The sequence below is a fragment of the Triticum aestivum genome, chromosome 3D (genome assembly GCF_018294505.1).
Source record: "Triticum aestivum cultivar Chinese Spring chromosome 3D, IWGSC CS RefSeq v2.1, whole genome shotgun sequence".
Lineage (NCBI taxonomy): Eukaryota > Viridiplantae > Streptophyta > Magnoliopsida > Poales > Poaceae > Triticum > Triticum aestivum.
Window position 1 is genome coordinate 568,778,973 of NC_057802.1, and position 17,138 is coordinate 568,796,110.

Here is a 17,138-nt window from a genome sequence, read left to right on the forward strand (position 1 = left end):
CGTCGCTGTTTTAGTCCAGTCTCATTTTTATTTTCTATACACCGGGCTAGCCGGCTAGGTCCGTTATCCGATGGTATCCCACCCACACTTCTCCAATTAAGCAACCGGGGGGAGGGAGGGGGGAGGTACTAGACAACAACAACAACATACGGGGAGCATATGCGAAAGTTTCCGACAGAGGCTCCGACATCGAAACCGGTGATGCACAAACCTAGGAGTGAAAGAGGTGGTCATGGCTACGTGGGGACTTACAAAGTCGGGGCGATGCTAAAAAATCGACCTTACATGTAGCATGAGGGGGATGCTAGTGGGAGAGGAAGGTGTCCACACTAGGAGGCAACCTGTGGGGTGGAGGAGGTAAGATTGATGACAATGACAATCTCCTTGCATACGACATACGCACCCCAATGTGTGGCATAGTGACCGCGACATGTGCCCAGTGAGCCTTGAATAAACAACAGGCTTAATCTGGGCCATGACATACAAAAAACTTTGTCTAGTCTGTCATGGGTGGAGCCCTGCACAACAAGGCAAGACCCCAGAGTGGTCAAAGCTCCTTATTTCTAAGGAAAATCATTATTGATCCTTATAAAACATGAATAACATTCACTATGATATTTAAATTTCAAACCGTCTAGAATTTAATGTGGTTCTCAGCCCAGAACAAAGAATTTCTCTTTTCGCAAAAAGAAAAGAAACATTTCTCAAGCGCACATGTTAAAAAAGAACTGAATAATAGGCAGCAAAAAGAGTCGGGGGAGAGTTTTTTCAGTGAGGAGAGGAACCTGTTTTACGTTGCAAAGTAAGGAAAGGAGGGCCTACCAAGCCCAGCCTGTTTAAGAGCTACTCCTCCACTATCGAGAAATAAGATTGACAGGGATCCTCCCGGCTCCTCGGCCGTTTGGATCCCTCGCCGTTGGATCTGCGTGCTTGATCGGATGTGGGCCGTCGGATCGAGCTCCCAGATGACCTGCACCGTCGGATTGAAGAGTTGGCACTGTAGGAATGAACAGTTTCACCCCACTGTAAAGATCTCATGCCACCGACGATATTACGGTGCCCCCGCGAGGGTATTTTCATCATTTCACGTCTTAGGTCAACACGTGCTCATCTCAGATTCGCTGCCTCCTCCCCAATCGATCTCTCTCTCCCGCACATCTCTCTCTCGCGCGCGCGCGAGCCGCCGCCTGCGTTCTTCCCCATCCGCCGCCGCCGCACCCATCCTCCGCGTCCGCCGCCGCCGCCACAAAACATCCTCCCCATCCGCCGCCGCCATGCCATCGCCGCCACCTACCGGACGACGCTGTGAAGGAAGCGACCAGAGAGGGAGGCGTCGCCGGTGTCGTCAACCCATGCGGGCGCAATGCCGTGTGCGGGTGCCTCCGTGGGTTCGTGCCGCGGTCGCCGGAGGTGTAGGAGTCGCGGGTCAACTACGTAGGAGAGGATGGCTGCCGCCGCTTCCTCCCGCACTCGCTCGTCCCTCCTCCTCCTCTACGCCTCCTCCACCCGAACCCTAACCCTAGCAGCTCGCCACGCCGCCGCCGTCTCCTTCGCCCAGCCCGCCGGACCCCCGCCGTCCAGTTCCCCGGTGTCGCCGCCTCCTCGCCGCGCTCTCCTCCCGCAGCCTCTTCCCTTCACAAGGCTACATCACTGTCGGCGGCAGCAAAATGCAACAGAGGGTGCCACTGTAGGGTAACGCAGCAGAAAACAAAAAATTTCCGACCTATGCACCAGCCCAGGACCACTATGGAGACTGCGTACATGGTTTGATCTTTTTCGTTACCGACTCGTAGCGCAGCGGGAAGTAGAGTCGATGACGATCGGCGGTGCAGATCCCCGCAGCTAGGATTTGCAACCTCCCAACCGCGAGGATGTATACCCTCATCTGCTCCTCAGACAGCCCTCCGGGAGGCGGTCGAACAGCCCCCCCGGACGGTGTCGCGGACAGCCCTTCGGGAGGACCTTCGAAACTCGAACGGTCACTCGGACAGCCCTTCGGGAGGACCTTCGAAACTCGGACGGTCACACAGACAGCCCTTCGGGAGGCACTCACGAACTAAGACCGAAACTACGATCTCTCTACAGAGTTGCACACATACGGTGTCATCTATCCGGCAGGGCTTCGCCGTCCAGAACTAGTTCCTGCCGGAACCCAGACAGCCTTACGGCTCTACGAAACTATTTTCGTGGGAGGGAGAGAAGAAGCCAGATAATGCATGGCATGTGTATGAGAGCAAGGGATGAGTGTGGAGGGCTGCCCCTCCACCTCTATTTATGGGAAATCCCAAGGGGGTAGGGTAGTTTCACAAAAAACCCAAAATGCACATGAATGAAGTCCTTCCACAAGGACCTAGGAGTGAAACCAATGAACAAGAGGGTCCCCAAGGGGGGATACCCCATGTGGCCGGCCACACCCCCATGAGGGGCCCAAAAAATGGCTCCTATCCATCCATGTCATCCCCAAGATCTTTTGGAGCAAAGCCCCAAAAGGTGGCTTTCCATAAAGTAACCATAAAGCTGATTTTCACTATTCACGACGACATTTTTCAGCGTCTGATCGAACTGAAAATATTTATGTGGGCTAAGAACATTTCCCCACTAAAATGATCTTCAACGCGTTCCGAAACAATTCCGGTTTTAGTGATTTTCATCTGCGAAACGCATCTGAAGTGGCTCCGGCAGCTCCAGAACATTTCCGGTTTTTATCTCAGAAAATTCCAAAAAGCTTCCAGAATGATTCTGGGATCCTCCAAGAATTATCAGGCATGTGCCGAAACCAATTTGACTTAATGGTGTATCCCGAAACAACTTTTCGGTATCATCAAAACTTATCCGATGACCTCTCTCTGCGGTACGATTTCGCTATCCGAAACTTTTTTGGTGATTTTCCCTCAGACTCCCTGTCTAGTATTTAGCAGATAGATGACCCTTAAGCGTGTGACCCTATAGGTTCGGTGAAGTATAGACATGACCCGGAACCCCTTCCGATCAATGATCAACATCGAAGCCGTGGACACCCATATTGACCCCTATACCCACACGAATAAATATTCGAGTGAACCTCCAGTTGCCGTGTGCTATTCCTGTTGCTTCGCGATATGTTACAAATACCCGAGGTGAGACATGTTGGCATTCCCGTGGATCAACAACTTGTCCACTATGCTAGTTACCTCGTTACCGGTTTTGTTCTCTTTTCTCGTTTCGTGTTCCGGCATCCCCGTGATCAAATCACAAAGTGTCTGGCCAGACAATGATGGACACCGTAACACCGAGAGGGCCTGAGTATATCTCTCCATCGTCGGAGGAGCAAATCCCAATCTCGAGCTATCAAGTTACTTAACATACTTTCCCATGAACCCGTAAGCCGTCGTAATAGCCATCCAGTTACGGATGACGTTTAACAAACCCCAAAGTTCATGAAGCAAGCATGAAGAAACTCGATACTCTCATGGTCTAAGGAATTATGCAAACATTAACTATCTCTGTGTTATAAACCATTAACTTGTGACGAATGTATCTCATAGCATAACATCAATCCGGGTCGATTCAACACAAATGTTCTCTTAACATTGTGCCCTCAAAGTTGCTGGCATTGACATGCCCATGATCAGGAAAACAGAACCATCATGCAACACTTGAGCTAGTCTTAGAGGCCAGACTAAGAATACTTCTTACCGTTTATTATTCCACACGTGCATATGAGTCTTCCTCCGAGCCTCGTATTATTGCAGACTCGAGAACCATAGCAGTTATAGCATGGAACATAAACATAATTATGAACTTGGAGATAAATAATATCATTTATTATTGCCTCTAGGGCATATCTCCTACAGCCACCACAGGGATGGGTGAGAGGAGCTGTGGTGAGCGCCCTTCCTTTGCCTCCTCTTGCTTGTACGCCAACATGTGAGAGCTGGGAGGAAGGGTGGAGGCCATGGAGGTCGTGGGGGAGAGGAACAGGATGCCGCGGGGGAAGAAGAAGATGCCCCACTCGTTCCTGGAGTTGGTCTTCGCGTCATTTCATTGTATGCCCCTTGTTCTTCTTGCTCGTTGGCTGTTGCTTATCAATGATTTTTCCTTGTTTTCATGCAGATTGGTCCGCTGTTACCGGATTCTTGTGCTTTTGGTCGATCCCCTGGTCATTGCGTCCGTTGATATGTGCCTGCGCATCGTTTGGTAGCAGCCTGGTGCGTCTCCCTTCGTGGATCTGCAGGTCAACCCTTTTTCTCCTCCTCGTTTCCACTCCTCTTCGGTTCCAGGGCTAGGTCCACTATTGAATGGTGATATGATTTGTATGCAGTTTGGCCAATGAGGACCTTTTGTTTCTTGTCTTCTTTCGGGTAAAGGGAGTATTATTCTCTTTGCTTTTTTAGTGGAATGTGCCTCTATGCCTTTTGTTCCTTGCCTAGATCCTGGTAGGACCTGCAATTGTCGTTTCTTTGTGCATGGAATGCTGGTGGTTTTGTTCCGTTGTGCATGAAAGGCTGGCTTGTTTGGAATTAGTGGGCTAGCTAGGTTCCAAGAGGGATGTTTGTTTATATTGATTAGTCAGATTGACCCGAAATCTCCAGGATGGACGTGAAGGTAATCGCTTGGCTATGAGTGTTTTTGGTTTCAATGTGTTTTGTGAGTCAGGGCGGAATGCAATTGCAAAAATTGGACTGCAGAGATGGTACTCACTTTTGCCATGACTGCGTTTGCAGAATTAGTAATATATAGCTCTTGGGAAAGTAAAGTGCGTATACATATAATCTGAAACTGGTGTGGTTCTTTCAATCCTACCTTGTCACTGTTGAGACACACCATAGAGCATGTTGTTGCTTGATTTTTGTCATACTGAATTCTGATATGGGCGAATAAAGGCTAGGTACAGAAAGAAATAATAAGTAAGAAAATTAAATTTATAACTGTTGATTACAAGCATGCATCTGTATGGATTTATGAGATTCATAAAATTTTGACTCTAGCAGAAGATATGACATAAAGAAAGCTGAACCACTGCACATGGGGAAATAGAAGATGATCCTATATGTTTGGCTAGCCTGAGTGACACGATAAGTTCCTGAGAGCCCTGTGTCAGAACAGAGTAAGGTTGCAAAGAAATGCAAGACAAACACCATGACAATATGATAGAGAGCACTAGAGTTCCAACAACAAAGGAAACAACTGACTCACTATTTGCTTCATCAGTACAGAATCTGTACAACGCAAATGGTAATCTCACAGAGAGCAGTAGAGTTTTTTTCCTGAATTATGGCTATCTTTTATAGTAGTAATGCTAATTTGAGTCGATATAACGGTGTTCCGTACCATCCTAAAAATGCGTCTCTGGTGACAGTCATAGTTCTTCATTTTCATTGGGTTCCTATATGGTTTCTAAATATTCGATGTTCTGAATATTAAGGAATTACTTAATTTCTAAAATATGTGCATATCCAGTTATCATCATTGAGGGAATCAATTGGCATAATTTTAATGTGTACGTATAGTTGATTAATATTCAAAATGTCATGCTATGTAACCACGGGGTTTAGTTTTGCATCATGCATGCCTCTGTAGTTTTGCTTGCTTAATGGTCCTACTCTATTGAGTGTTGCAATGCTGACAAGTGTAAGCTGCATCAGGTCACCTGCGCACGATGTGTCCATTTGATTCAAATTTTGAAACATGAGAGCTGGAAAAGCATAGGCTAGATTACAAAAACGGCAGCAGACTGGATGCTGAACTTCATCTATCCTCCATTGATCCTTTGCTGTGTACACATATAGAAGCGCTGAAGACTGTTCGGTGACTGATGTGAAGCAAAGTTCAATGGCTCCTTCAGTGCTATATAGAGTTGGATCAGCCATTACGCAGTCGATGCAATGTTCGAAACACTAAGCAGAGGTATTGTCACGTGGTTTCTGATTGCTTATCTGAACTAAAAAATCTGACTCGCTGTTTTGATTCAGCAGCATTGCTTTTCAGATAATATAGGAGAGTGGAAGGTTCATGCTCACTTTTCTTTTTTGTATTTTTTATTCTTCATACTTGTACTATTTATTCTTGCAAATCTGTACTATTGAAATAGAAAAATCATCTTGTGCTGTTCAGACCCATATACTTATCCTGCAATATGTGAATGAGTGCTTATATTGGCATCCTGCTATAGAAAATGGTTAGCTTAGCAGCAACTATTGTGTCTTCTAATTATGTCGCCTCAAATTTGTAGGAACGCTATTGTTTCTTTCGAAATGCTATTGGATCTTATAAAGATTTTTGGACCTGTTATTCATTCAACATTGTCAGCTAGCTCACCCATTGGAGTAGAACTTCAAGCCGAACAGAGGTATGCTCTCCAACTTTACTCGAGGAAGGGAACCGGGTGTTGCTAAGAGAGATGTTTTAAAAACTTGTGTTGCTACAAGCTACTAGGAACTCGGTCTGAGGTGGCGAGTTGGTCGCGAACTTATGTTTTTCTTATACTGGTCCTGTCCCTGATAAGGGTGTGTATCGAGTGTTTGCCAATTTAGTTCTGGCATGTTGAGTCCATGACAAGTATGGATTATTCTCTTTAGCTTTAGCCAATTTAGGAGACAACCGTTGTTTTCCTGCATATTTGCATATAGTTTCAGTCGCTATGATAGTAAACTTGCTCTCAACGACTCCGATCTTACAAAATGTTAGGTCTCCTTAGTTCCAAATATGGTTTTACAGGTTCTAAAATTGTTTCTCTGATGTGAGGTGCGATGCTGTGGATAACAAGGAGATTATCAAGGCGGAGTGGCGGTGAGTATGGAGCTCATAATCATCAGTTCATCACCATGAAGCGGAAGAAATGGTATAGCTTTGCCATGGTGAGGTTCTCACCTTCTTTGTGAGTCCTTTGTTGATATGCTCGGGCTTAAGACTGCTTTTGTGTCATCAAGGGTAAGGCAAGCATGAAAAATGCTCCAGTCGTCTATTATATCTTCTATGCTTTTTTGTATGTGGCATTAGTATTTATTCAATGGTTTTGATGTTTCTGTACAAAGCTGGAAATGGATAGATAGTACTATATATTATTATTGGTTGCCCATAGAGTAGGTACATGTAGGTTTCCTTGTTAATGTAAAGCTGCAAATAACCAAGGTCTTCTGAAAATCAGAAACTACTGTACCAGTTTTTCATGTCTCGGTGAATCTGGAACAACCTTAATAATTATTCACAATTGCATGTAGTCTTTCCTCTGACCTCGTCCGGCCATCTCCTAGCTGTCTGTTGTGTGTCCTTTCCTGATTCGTTTGTCGTCTCGCAGCTGGACTTTGGCAGCCGCTGCTCCTCGGCAACAGGAGGTACAGCCGCTGCCACCACTCCTTCGCAGCGACGCAGGCCAGCGACGAGGAGGCTCGCAATGGTGGGGGACGCATCACCATCTGCCAGAGAGGAGAAAGGCATACCCACCCCTTTAACGATTGAAATGCAGGTCCAGGGGAAACATCTGGTTAGTCTGCTTGTTGTTCTGGACATGAATCTCGCGTTTGGTTGAGTTTCAGATCTAACGGAAACTGAAACTAGCTCTTAGGATATAAATGTTCTTGTATAGTTTCAGTTTTATGTACCTTTTGATTGATAATATTAAGGATATGCCTCTAAGATCTGTTTGCCAATTTACAAATGTGTTTCCATGCTTCTCTGTCTTCATGTACTGTGGTATTTTCTATTCACTACTCAAAAAAATTGGAGTACTATGTAGCCATCTCATTCCAGATTTTTTGCCACTTGTGTTGCTCGCACTACTAAAATATTTTAGTCTATATGGGTTTTCAGAATGGTATGGTTGTAACTATAATCTTCATTGTTAGTCAAAGTACTTATATTATTGAAATATTGTGGTTCTCTATGAATATCAATTCTCATTGGGTGACTGAATTAGACTCTGGCACGAACTACCATATTATGGTTATGTACCAAAATAAAATATGCTTTAATCTAAGCTCTAAGACTACATGAACTACCATATTTTCTCATTTGTTGGCTAGAGTAAAAAATAGGGGCATGCTCTAACAGTGGCACATTTCATTTGCAGCAGTACTGTTGGGCCAATTGATGCTAGGTGTACATTGAGATGTTTGAGAAAAATAGATCCTTGATGCCGGACATAGTGCAATGGTGAGATCCACTTATTTATGATGTTAAGGATGATTGTTAGGCTGGCATGTGGAGCTGTACTAATAAGCTATGAGAAGGTCGATGCGTGAATTATATTCTCACTATAAATGAAACAAACTGAATTCTTTTGTTGACATGATATGTCCATCGGCAGGTCCTCACATCACAACACCCGAGCAAGGCTGGCAAGGCTTGCTCGCCATGGCCTACCACATCGTCGAGACGGGGCGAGCACGTGATCACCATCAGCAGGTCCTTCGTCACAACACCCGAGCGAGCGAGATGTTCAGACAAAGTTATATGATACACTGCTATTGACATATGTTGTAGATGGACAGTACATATCGTTTCTCTCCATGTTACAATTTCTGTGACCTCGGCATTTGGAAGACATGACATCCGAATCGTCTATCATAACTGAACCATTACTATCACAAGCATCTTACTTTTAGAATTCATATGATGGTTCAGTTATCTATATTATGTGTGCCATTTGTTACCTCTGAAATGTATATTATGTGTGCCCTGTCATGTTAGTTTATTTTTGGTGCCAAAATGCTGCTGAGCATTTGGTGTGACTGATTGCACTGCCCATTTAGTGTTGTCTGGGCATATGCCATGTATTGGACACAACCATGTTATCTATAAAAGAAATTTTCCACTTCTATGCATTAAACTGATCCATTCTTGGCAACTTTTCTCGTAATAATATATACTTTGTTTATACGCTTGGATAATGGGTGGAGCCAGGCACCATGCGCCAAGGCGCGTTTCCTATCTAGTATATATTCATTCAGTCCTAGGAAGGGAAGACCTACCCACCCACCCCGACGGCCCGATGCCGTCACTACCACTCCACCGCTCTCTTCAGATCGAACGAGATCTAGGGCGTGAGCTCCCGTTCGCTGATGCATGTTACTCTCGAGTTATCTTGCCTCATTGCATTCCATGTAGTTGATCCGTCAGCAAAATTCTCAAAAGGAAAGGATCCGGTTGTTTCGTGTTTTCCTCTCAATGCGTCCACTTGCAATAATAAGGTGTGTGTTGAAACAAGGCCGTGGTCTCCCCATGCAGCATGGCAATTTAAACTGAATACCGATGTCTCTGTTCTCAATGGAGTTGCGGGATCAGGTATGAATATGATCCTTAGGGACCATGAAGGAGGCACCATTTTTAGCTCATATCGTCATCTATTTGATGTGATGATTTCTGTAGTACGAGTTCACAGCAATTAAGGACGGACTCATGCTGGCCTCAGAATGGAGTAATCTTCCTATAGATGTTGAAAGTGGTAGTCATGAGGCAGTAAAGATGTTGCAAAGTGGAGATACTAACAAATCAAAGTATACCTTTTTTAACGGGGGGATTTAGGATAATCTAGTCGAACATAGTTCTTGTATCACTCATATACGACATAGTCAAAATTCAGCTAGTCATTTCGTGGCTACTTTTGTAGAGCTCAGTCCGAACTGCTGCATGGCTCGGGTCTAGGCCAAAGGAAGTCCTGGACATTGTCGGTCGTGATTGTAATTCTTGAGGTTGAGTAATACAAGAATTTTTCATTTTTCACAAAAAAAATTAGTGCTCACACAATCTTATATTGAAAGTATCCGGTATTATGTGATAATGCTAGTAAATTAAGTTACAATAATAAGTCAAAAAGAAAACTTACAATAAAAAGTTGCATTTACAACAGAAAATTAACTGGGCCCATACTTGAGAGCTCGCTCGTTGCGCCCGGTGAGAGAAAACGAAACTGCCAAGAACAGCCCGTTTGAGAGCCCAGCCCAGCCCAGCCCATCCGCATGTGTGTTTATTATATCCGCGAGAGTAAGGATGACCTACCGACCTCTCCTCCTCTCCCACTACCGTCGCTCCTCGCACGGATCCAGAGCGACCATGGGGGAGGCCGCCAGTGCAGCAGGACGGACACAACTCCTTCCTGGCCTCCCCGATGAGATCGCCATCTGGGAGATACTCATCCGCCTCCCCCCCAAATCCCTCCTTCGCTGCCGCGCCGTCTGCCCCGCCTGGCGCCGCGCCACCTCCGCTCGTGACTTCCTTCTTGCCCACCACGCCCGCCAGCCCAGCCTTCCCCTCCTCTACGTCGACACTGACGACCAATCGTCCATAGACATCCTCACCTGCAACCACCGGATAGCCGACAGGCTCCAGTCCATCGCTCGACTCGATGATGCCATCGACTTCTCTCTAGTGGCCTGTTGTGACGGCCTCCTCGTCTTAAGCACCTGTAAAGAAAGTGGCTTATCCAAGTACAACCCGGCCACTCGTCAATATGCTCCACTCCACCAGCTTGATGGCTTTAGGTTCTTGGGGATGTACCCACACAGCCCTACCGGCGAGTACCGACTATTGCTCTGCCCAGAGGACGATGATCAAAGTGGCTCCTACGTCTTCACATTAGGCTCTGGCCAGCCGCCGAGGCACGTAGACTGCCCAAGTGACAAGGAACTGATGAACTCCCCCGGATCTATCCTTATCAGAGATAGCTTGCTGAGTTGTTCCGGCAGATGCGCTCTCCGATTGTTCCGCCAAATGACCATGCTGACCTGTTTGAGATGGATGACATGCTTGGCGTGTTCAGTCTTAATGACGAAGAGACCATTGTTGATATATGGGTGATGCAGGACTATGAAGGTCAAGTCTGGGCCTCCAAATGCCGGGTTGAATTGCCGATTGCAGAGCTCATGGTGCAACTAGAAAACTTTGGCGATTGTTGGAATGTGGAGGCTGCATATTGGGATGGTGATGTGCTCGTGCTGGCCAAATTTGACAATAACTCGCCACTTCAGATTGACATGGATGGCAAGTTGGTTGCTAGTTTCCATCGCAGATTCCTCTGGCATACTGGACTTCGGCTCAAGCAATCTCTAGTTTCACATACCTTCTTCCCGGCACTAGAGGGTTATGTTGTCAATGCTTCGCCTTTCATCTGACTGGATGGTTATGTTCTGAACATTATTTAGCTTTTCATCCAAGGGATGTTGAGTGTGGTGGTGCTTCTTAATGGCCTAGATATCCGTATCGACATGAGCTGCAGTATGTATTAACTCGATCCTCTATGAACCCAATAGTTTTCTTTGCTGATGTATATAAAGTTATGATCAAGAAGCTCTTGCTGATGTGTGGTTGTGTTATATTTCTATTAATATCATTTTGGGCTGAAGTGATTGCGGTGAATGTTGATGCTAAAATTACAAGTCATTTGTATCAGCGTCGGAAATCATGTCTACGTTTTCTTGAACTGAAAAATGGACTTTGCTTTTGACCTCTTTATATAGTTGTCTCCTTTATACTTAATTGTTAGTAATCTAGCTTCCTCTTGGTCTCTGTTTATTGAACCGAATAATTGACATGTCTTTTTATTGAGGTCTTCATTTTTAGAGTTTACCTAGTTGTCCATAAATACTAAACATTAGAAAATGTAGAGTTGATTCCTGTTTCTATGTTTTGTTTTGGTTGATGGCAAAGGCAGATTATCCTCGTTGACTAGCAACAGTAGATAAATTGAATGATTGCATTATAGTCAACTTTCATGTCAATGTTCTGTTGCAGTTCTTTCATGTTCATGATTCCATTGCATCTGGTTAGGTATTGAAACATAGTGCTATAATTCTGCCTTCGTGTTGCATCATTTAGAACTACATATATAACTTCACTTTAACTGCTAACCACTTTAAGGAATTGTTGCTTCATGTGATCTTTGATCTGAACATATGCATGAGAAATGAAACTTGTGCTGATGAGCGGAAGATGAAGAATTAGGCCCACCATGAGCCGGCTAGTTCCATTTTGATGTATACAAGTTATGATCAATGAGCTCTGAATGTTTCATGGTCGCATGAAATTTGTACATGTGTGAATATCCTTTCGGGATGAAGTGGCTATCATGCATGTTGATGCTAGAATTATTTAGTCGTTTTGGTTAGCATTTGAAATAGTTGCCTGCCTCATGTCTCTGTTTTTCTTTGAACTGAACAATTAATTGCCTTGGTTTTTTTATTGATGTCTTTTTGTTTCTTAGAAGAGATCATCCTATGGTTTTCTTAATCTAAATTATTAGCCAATATACATCAGTTTCCTGTTTCCAAGTATTGTTCTAGCCCACGATTAAATATGGCAGATTATCCTCTCAATTTGTTCAGTAGAAAGTTGATCCTGATTGTTAGAGGAGCTTTGTGCACTACTCGTTAGATTGAACGGGAATGGCCGCCGCCTTACAGTCAGCTTGTCAGTGAAATGTTCTGTTGCAATTCGTTCTTCATGTGCCCATTGCATCTGGTTAGGTATTTGAATAATTCTGTTATAATTTCCGTTGTTGGTCACAACACATATGATGTGTCATTCCTGCAGGATAATTCCTTAGCTGTTCACATCGATTGTAGGATACTAAGAAATTATACAAGCTGGAGACAAAGAAAATTGGAGTGTGTGGTTACAATTTACACTGTTGATTCAGTATACAAGCATTTACCAGCTGAAATAGTAGATGCAGCTCGTCTACAAACAGTAGTTGCAGAGCAATTGTGAGCATCCTTGCCTGTATTCTTTGCTTTACGATGCAAGGTTGCAGTTCTTGTGTTTCTTTAAGGACATTCACCACCCGATCGCCTTTCCCGCAATTTTTTTCCTCGAGATGACAGCCTTGATTCATATTCTAGTTTGTCCAAGAGCTTTAACTAAGGCCATTGGTTTAGCTGAAAACTGGAGGGAGGTTAACTGAAGCTGAAGGTCAGTTAAGAACACCCAGCAGAAACCAGTGAAAAACAATGAAACGTGTGTGAGAAGCAGCAGAATCAAACTGAAAGGAGGAAGAGCAGTGACAGAAAATTGTGCGGAAAGAATAGAAGGAAAATACTAGGTGAACAAGCAGATGGAAAATGGTTAGAAGTTATAAACAACTAACAAAAAATAATTTGTAGACTAGAATAGAAACAAAGAAAAGAATTTCCTAGCAAACATGTACCTTGGATCATTCAGTACTTTCTAGGAGGCGTTCACTCTGTTTTCTTGCGTAATCATGTACCTAGCAAAAGAAGTACCTATCATCCAAAAACTGGTGTGGTGTGCTTAGGAGCTGTATTTTTTGTCCTTGAAATCGCTTCATGGCCAGACTCTCTTCAGCATTCTTTGATATGAAGAAGATTGGCTTTAGCATTTTGAACTGTATGTTATTTTTCCTTTCGTACCTAACTGGTTTATGTTTACCAAAAAGGCTTTCGCCCCGCTTTATATATAAAGCACCGATCAACAAGCACCCAGTACAAACGCACGCCACTACAACACACGCACACACCCAGGACAGGATACATAGGCGCTGAGCGCAGCAACACCACTCCTAGCACTACCGCCGCGAAGATATGAAGCCACATATGACGAACCATGGGCTCCAAGGCGGCGCCTTCAGGAAGGGAACGACACCGGAGCGCCGCCACCGCCCGATCCGAGGATCAGAGTTTCCCCTGGAGCCGCATGACGGGCAATGAGAGCCGCAACGACGCCTTCAAGAAGGGAACGAGCTTCGCCGCCGCCGGTCCGTCCGAAAAAAGAACAGGTTTTCACCCCGGCCAACACTCACCGCCACCCAACGCCACACCCCGGCTACCACGCCGTCCACACGGCCATGGCCAGCGGGCAGCACCAAGCCACGGACTCTTCCCAAGAGCACCGCGCTACCACCACCAGGGCCGCTGCCCCGGCATCCAAGACCTAGACACCGCCTCACCCGAGATATGCCGCTACCCCGACCAAAGAGACGAGCGCAAAGGTCCCGCCTTTCACACCCCTGGGCGACCCCAGCGTCGAGACCCAATAGGCCGGCCAGAACTGGCATCCATCAGATTCGATCGAACGGGCGAGCGTACGCGGCCGAAAGAAAGAGCGCAACAAACCACTAAACCAGGACCGCCTAGTTGTCTACAATAAAACACCAGACTATTTAATACTTCTCCAAGTACAACATTAACATCAGTACCCTAAAAAACAACATTAACATAAAATCTGTACCATATAATTCATAAAAAAACGTAAAAATGAAAAAGAAAATAAAAGATTTGTAGTAAAAGTTCAATCTTAAAAAATGTTCATAGAATTAGAAAATGTTCATCAAATTTTGAAAAGAATATGAATTTCGAAAAAAGTTAATGAATTCAGAAAAAAGTTCATCGAATCAGAAAAAGTAGTTCAACGATTCTGAAAATAGTTCACAAATTTGAGAAAATATCATCGATTTTGCAAAAAAAAAGTTCATCGAATTTGAAAAAAATAGTTCACCAATTCCGAAAATATTTCACAAATTTAAAAAAAGTTCATCGGATTTGAAAACTAGTTCTTGAAAAAAAGTTCATCGGATTTGAGAAAAGTTCATAGAATTTGAAATAAAGTTCATCGATTTGAAAAAAGTTCATCCAATTCAAATTAAAGTTCATCGAATTTGAAAAAGGTTCCTTGAATTGAAAAAAAGTTCATGCATTTTGAAAAGGAAATAAGTTCATCTGTTTGAAGGAAACTTCATGAATTACAAAAAGAAAAAAAGGACAGAGGAAAAGGAAAAAAGAAATGAAAGGAAAAAAGAGGCAGCAAAAGAAAAGAGGAAAGACATCTATGTAATCACGTCAGGCTGTGGTGGCCTGTTGATTATCGCGCCTCAGAGGATACTTAGAGGTCGCCTGATTGATTCCCACGTGCCCAACCTTTTTTAGTGTTTTAGAAACAGAGTAAGAGAATGATAGGTCGGCCGAGATTGCAGCGCTGTAGGCGCCCGTTTGCTGAGATGTACCGTAACGGGCACCTACAGCGCTAAATAAGAAATGCCTTTTTTATCTCGACATGGATCTTAATGGAGAGGGCCCGAGCCAGGCCCAAAGAAGTCCAGAAAAAAGGATGAAAAAGGGACTACATCCAGAGCACCAACTTCCATAAACGTGCAACCTTCAAGGTTCCACTTGGAGAGTCCGATCGTTTTGCCGGGCTAGGGTTCAAGATGTCATCAAGCGGGGCTTCGGGATCTGTAGCGGCGGATCAAGCAGAGACCGAGGATGTGGAGAAGCTGATGAAGGAGTTGGGACTGACAGAGGAGGATCCGGACGATGTGGTCTTTGATGAGAAGGAGGCGCCGCCGGAGGCGGCCCGGTGGGTTGCCCTAGTCAGGGTTCACACAAACAAATCTTATAGTCAATTCTGGTTCTTCAAGAACATGCGAGCGGCGTGGGATCTTGCGCAAGAAGTAAGATTCAAACCCTTGGAGGACAATCTATACACTGCCCAATTCTCATGCTTAGGGGACTGGGAGAGAGTCACTCAAGATGGCCCTTGGCACTTTAGAGGGGATGCGGTGATCATCAAGCCTTATGATGGATTAGTGAAACCTTCAACTGTTCCGCTTGACACCATAGAGATATGGGTTCAAATCCACGACGTTCCAGATTTGTATGCACATCTAGTGCCAGCCCTTGCGGCGAAGGTTGGGGAGGTTCTCTTTGCAGAACCCCAATCACAGGATTTTGCTGGTAACTTTTACCGTGTCTGGATAAAAATCAATGTCACAAAGCCTCTGAAGAATGCCGTTTCAATGATTCGGGATGGTAAGCCGCAGATCTATCGCATGTACGAGAAGCTTCCTGTTTGGTGTGCGGTGTGCGGTATGCTGGGCCACCTTTTCAAGGAGCATGGGACTGGAATTCACCCACCGTCAGCGCTGATATTCAAGGATCTGCGAGCAAACTGGGCAATGAGGACCGGGCATGGACCTGGCAACGGTCGAGGCCGGGGAGGAGGACGCAGTGGAGGACGAGGAAGGGATGCACAGCATAGAGAACGATCAGGTGATGAGGGAGAGGAATGGGAGAAAGGAGCAGACTCTGACGCAAATATGCAAGACGCTGATAATAACAGAAAAAGAGCACCCGAGCCGGCGGCAGGGCAGCATGCATTACTAGCAATAGAGGCAGCTGAGCGGGCCAACATGCAGCCCCTTCCGGTCGTTCCTCTCAGCCGTAGTGGCAAGCAGGACCCAAAGAGGGCAAAGGTGTTAGTAGAGCAGGAGAAGAACAACGCAACGAAGAATAATGTGCAAGCAAAGGGAGATCCAAAGATGGCGGCCCGGTTGACGGGCGCCACCGAGCCCAATGAATGCCTTCTGCTGGAACTGTCGCGGCGCGGGCAAAGCCGCGACATTCCGAGAGCTTCGCGAGTTCGCGAAGAAATTTGCCCCTACCCTGCTATGCATTGTTGAAACACAGATAGAGGGATCTAGGGTAGAAGCATTAGCTGGTACTTTGGGTTTTGATAAAAAATAATTCGTATGCTGTTAGTAGCCAAGGGCGAAGTGGTGGTATTGGACTTTTTTGGAATAATGCAATAAAAGTAGAGATTCTCGGTTACTCTGTTTATCACCTTGATGTTGCGGTTGAGGAACAAACCAATGGAAAATGGAGGCTGACTTGTGTATATGACGAGGCACAAACACACTTGCGACATCAAACATGGACAGTCCTAAAAAACATTAGCACTTTGCACTCGTTGCCATGGCTGTGTATGGGTGACTTCAATGAAGTGCTACGTCCGGATGAGCACGAGGGAGTTGGACAGCGGAGTAATGCCCAAACACAGGTGTTTCGGGACACGGTTGACATTTGCATGCTGCTAGATTTGGGGTTCAAGGGCAACTTCTGGACGTTTGAAAAGAAGGTATCCGGTGGTACTTACACAAGATGTAGACTAGATCGAGCCTTGGTCAACGCGGAGTGGATGTCCAAGTTTCCAACTTCGTCTGTTACACATCTAACGGGATCGACCTCGGACCACTCTCCGCTTTTAGTGGAATTTGGATGCTCAGAGGGGGCGCAGCCGCCAAGAACCTTCAAATATGAATTAATGTGGGAATCGCATGAAGGCTTCAGAGATTTACTTATGAACGACTGGGCTACGGTTCCACCATGTTCTTCTGTGGAGGAGATGCGCCAAAAATTAAAAACCCTGTCAAAGGG

The 17,138-nt window shown here is 45.2% G+C and overlaps 1 pseudogene; it reads left to right on the forward strand.

The window, feature by feature from the left end:
- The first annotated feature begins 10,029 nt into the window (after positions 1-10,029).
- LOC123076540 (uncharacterized) lies at positions 10,030-11,154 on the forward strand (annotated as a pseudogene).
- The last annotated feature ends 5,984 nt before the right edge of the window (positions 11,155-17,138 follow it).